Here is a 5,146-nt window from a genome sequence, read left to right on the forward strand (position 1 = left end):
GTGTGTGTGTGTGTGTGTGTGTGTGTGTGTGTGTCTGAATGTCTGTCTGTCTGTGTGCATGCATGTAGCAGCCTGAGGTTGACACTAGCTGTCTTCCTTACTTTTAAAAGACTTGTTTATGTGTGTGTATGTGCCCGTGTGAGTGTATGCACTGGTACACGCACCTGATTATGTACAGAGGCTAGACAAGGCATCTGAAGGCTTCCTCTAATATGCTGTACCTATTCCTTTGAGGCAGGATCTCTCCCTGAAGCTCGTGTTTCATTGGCTGGGGACACTGCAGTGATTCCTCTTTCTCCGAGTTGGCATTTTACACATGCACAGGGTGTCCGGCTTGTTATGTGAGTGCTGAGAGTCCTCATGACTGCTCAACAAGTGCTCAATCATCTTTTCAGTCCCTTTACCTCAGTTTTTGAGACAGGGTTTCTCATGGGAGCTCACCAGCTGGCTAGACTGGCAGGCTAGCAAGCCTCAAGAGTTTTTCTGTCTTTGTTTCCTAGCACTGAGGTGCTAGATAACCGACCTCAGGTCTCCATGCTTACATAGCAAGCACTTTACCTCCTGAGCCATCTCTCCTTCCTCCAGTAAGGGGGACCTGCTGAAAACTCTTAAAATTCTGGTTCCAGTCATCTCTTTAGAACATAACTCAGTACTTCAGATGGAATTAAACATCTGGTTTGAAGAAAGAATTATTGATGAAGCTCAAGCCCAAACCTACCCATTACTGCTTATAACAGGATACATTGAATTGATATTTGCCTCCCACCATGTTTAAAAGTCCACATTGACGTCACATGCCCAGAAGCACATTTGGTTAAAATGTGCCCAACAATGGACAGGAGCATGATAATCCAAGATTTTATGCAAAACAAACAAACAAAAACAACAACAACAACAAAAAACAAAATAAAAAAAGCCTACTTTAGCTAAATCCAACTAGGAAAGAGAAAACGATGTCTTTATGTTTTTGTTTTGATATCAACTCAGTTCAGTGGTCAGACTGTGTGAGCATTGGAGACAAGTCTGCTAGGTTGTCCAAGTCTAAAATAAAGACCCAGACCTCTAATGCTAACTATCCTGCTTTCCTAGATTTTTTTTCTTGTTTCCCCTACATGATCACCATGTTAAATTACTGTAACCACACGGGACTCAGGGTAACACGGGTCCACTTTCACTTTTCAGAATATTGTGCCACAAAACCCACCTCGCCAGCGCAATCTCTCTGCACTCCAGCCGCAAGCACAGGGTGGCCTTTGCAGGACCAGCTGCAGGGGATAAGTAACCAGAGACACTCTGGAAGGAGATGTGAAAATGCTAAGCAGTGATCATTTCTGACCTTGGTAACCTTTATACTTTTACTTTTGCTATATTCTACTGAAAATATGCCAGGTATAGAGTCCACTGACAAAGCCTATGTTTTAGGACAAGGTGTATGCATATTTTATTAGCACTGCCTTGTATGTAGTTGATGTCACTTCAGCTATACCGTATACAACCTGGAAGCAGCTCCAACTGAGGTCCTTAGCCAGATGCTGTTCTAAGAAACAGGCAACAGGCTACCTTGTTGTTGCTTTCTTTCTGTATCACGATAGAAAATTACAGAACACCATAGCTCAAGCCACTACAGGGCTTTCCCAAGCCAGGGCCTGAACATTCCGTCTGCCAGATCCCTCAGAGCCTCATACACATTCCATATCCTGCCAACCTTGCTGCGGGCATGTGAGTGAAACATGCCTTTTCTCTCTCTGTATCTGTCTGAGGGCTGCACTGAACCCCTCTGTGGTCTCTCTGGTACACGGTTTAGACTGGTCGCCCCAACATTTCATGCTGTTTCCTGGATTCCCAGCAGGCTCTCTACCTGGGTAGATTGGGGCCGTCCTTTGTGGGGATTCCCACTGCTACTGAGTTTGCTGTAACTTCAGCCTGGGGTTTTTGGTGAGATGAAACGAAGTGAGGTCATAGAAGCAACGTAAACTAGTTATTCAATACTTCTTCCCGTTCGTTCGTTCGTTCGTTCGTTCGTTCGTTCGTTCGTTCGTTCGTTTGTTTATTTTAACCTCCTGAGCTGTCTGGCTTATTTAGGACGATATGCAAAGAACCATTAAAGTGTTGGTGCCTTGAGCAATGCTCACCGGCGCAGAGGTGCTGTGTGAGCAGGGACCACCTGGGGCGCTAGTGAGCATTCATAAATGCCATGACTCTTTACCCAGGAGTGAGGTTTCCTATGGACATTATACCTAAAACTCCACGCTTACATTCGCTTCCCATTCTCTTTCTTCTCTCATGTTTTTCCTCCTTACTTGTCTTAGGTATCTGTTGCTCTTTAACAAATGAATTACCTTCATGGTATAGTTTAAAATATCATTAAATATTTATTTTCCCAAATAACCATTGTGTGTGTGTGTGTGTGCGCGCGCGTGTGTGTGTGTGTGTGTGTGTAAAGCCTTGCTTTACAGCTAAGGCTGAACTCATGATCTTCTCACAACTTCTCCAAACCGAGCTGACAGGCACTAGAATGCCTGGATCCAGTGTCTCTGAGTTAGAAGTTTAGAGACAGCTAACCAGCATGTTTCTCAGTTATAGTCATGCTGTCATTGAGCTCCCAAACTGCAAAGCAGAGCAAAACAAGATGTGAGCTAAAGCCGTGGTCATATTTCTAGAGGTGAGGCCATCCAGGCATGTTGAATGCTGGGGGCAGAGGGAAGCTTAAAGAAATGAATGCAAGAAGACAAGAAGCCCCGAAGCCTAGCTACTGCAGTGTGTGCATCTAATTCAGGCTAGGTCCTATGGCTTCTTGAAACCTAGTTTGGCCATCTAAAATGTAGGCAAAAGTGAAGTGCTTAAGTTGCACCCATAGAAAGAATGGTATAGCCCACCTCCACTTCCCTTTCCACTTTCTCATTGGCTAGATTATGTGTGTGTGAGATGGGGATAATGGGAAGACTCAGAGCAGCAGGACTGAAGAAACCCAGGTCCTTGCCACTATGGAGACACTATGCACACTATACACACCATACACACCATACACACCAAACACACCAAACACACCAAACACACCAAACACATTATATACACCATAATACTATACACACTATACACACCATACACACCATACACACTATACACACCATACACACTATACACATCATAAACACCATATACACCAAACACACAATATACACCATACATACTATACACACCATACACACCATACACACCATACACACCATACACACTATACACACAATACACACTATACACATCATAAACACCATATACACCAAACATACGATATATACCATACATACTATACACACTATACACACTATATACATCATACATACCATATCCACCATATACACCACACACACCACACACACACCATACACACCATACACATTATAAACAATACATACTATACACACTATACACACCATACATTCTGTACACACCATATACAGTATACACACTATACACACCATATATACTATACACATTATACACACTATATACTATACACTGTACACTTTGGAGTTCTAGCTTGCATATGTGTAGACTGGCAACTAAAAGCAAGCTTCCAGGTCATGCCACTCACATTTGTTTTATGTCTCTATTACTGTAGTTGAGCCTATGGTTTAGCCACTATAAAGGTATATAGGTGAAAGGAGTTAGGGCTGAAAGATAATGGCCAATTATTAGTTCTGAAAGGCAAATAACACTGGTGCATGTCTGTAATCCTAGCTCTTGGAAGGGTGAGCCAGGAGGATTGTGAGTTTCAGATGAGTCTGCACTACAGAGTAGGTTACATAGGCTAGTCTGTTGTAAAAGTAAGTAAAAATGACAGTACATGACTTTCTTACATACAGCGTTTAGAATCCATCATACCTGTTTACTCATCTGTTATTGATCATTTTTAAATCGTTTTATTTTTTCCTTTTTTTATTGGATATTTATTTACATTTCAGATGTCATCCCCCTTTCCCCATTTCCCCTCCCTAGGACCCCCTCTCCCATTCTCCCTCCTCCTTTTTGCTTTTATACCATTTTAATTACATACAAGTATTAAGCTCAGTTCTAGGTTGAGGAACTAGCAATACAATAGATGCAGATAGTCAAGGACCAAGCAAGACAATAAACGCAAATAGTAAAACAACAGGCAATGCAATAAACAAAATTCCGTGAACATTCCTGTGATCATTGTTTCTAAGGGCTTATCAGGATGACCAAAATATCTGAGCCTACTTCCTTGTCCTAGCTCAAAGTCATTTTCATGTCTGAAGCCTACTTCCTTGTTCTAGCCTAAAATTTAGATTCCTACCTGAAATTACTTCTTTGTTATAGCCTAATGTCAGATTCCTGCCTGAAGCCTACTTCCTTGTCCTTGGCCAATGTCATAATTCCTGCCAAGCAGCCCATTTCCTTGTCCTTGGCCCAAAAATATGGAATGCTTCACAAATTTGCATGTCATCCTTGCACAGGGGCCATGCTAATCTTCTCTGTATCATTCCAATTTTAGTATACATGCGCCTAAGCAAGCATAAATCATTTTATTTTTTGAAAATTTAATGCATGTATATAGTGTTTCTTGATCATATTCACTCCTCCCTCCATTTACCCCTGATATCCCTTAAATACACCTTCCTCCAAATGTTATGTTCTGTTAAGAATTTAAAAATATAATCCACTAAGTCATATTAGTATTGCCCATATATTCATGGATATAGGGTCACCCACTAGAGCATGGGTGATCTTTCAGTTGTTAACCTCTTCTTCCCTCAATGACCAACAATGACGAAAACTTCTCAGTGAAGGCGGGACAAGGTTGATCTTGTGCAGGTCTTATGCAAATATCTACAGTTCTGTGAGTTCATTCATAAGTTTAGTGAGCACCTCATATTCAGAGGTCAGCGTTTCAAAGCCTTCCTCCTCATCCTTCAGTTCTTACACTCTCTTGCTCCCTTGACTTGAGTATTGTTTTATCATTGTAAAGAGGCACTATGGTCAAGGGAACTTAAACAAAAAAGCATTTAATTGGGGGCTTACTTAGGGTTTCAGAGTCCATGGCCATCATGGCAGGGAGCACCGCTACAGGTAGAACAGTACTGCTACTAGGGCAGTAGCTGAAAGCTTATATTTGATCCACAAA

General features: G+C 41.9%; 1 non-coding gene across 1 annotated transcript; it reads right to left on the reverse strand.

Annotated features, from left to right (window-relative positions):
- Nucleotides 1-4,433: 4,433 nt before the first annotated feature.
- Nucleotides 4,434-4,539, reverse strand: LOC114608725. Its single transcript, XR_003709409.1, has one exon. It is a non-coding gene; the product is annotated as a U6 spliceosomal RNA (small nuclear RNA).
- Nucleotides 4,540-5,146: the final 607 nt, after the last annotated feature.

This window comes from Grammomys surdaster, unplaced genomic scaffold, assembly GCF_004785775.1.
Source record: "Grammomys surdaster isolate TR1022 unplaced genomic scaffold, NIH_TR_1.0 125934, whole genome shotgun sequence".
Classification (NCBI taxonomy): domain Eukaryota; kingdom Metazoa; phylum Chordata; class Mammalia; order Rodentia; family Muridae; genus Grammomys; species Grammomys surdaster.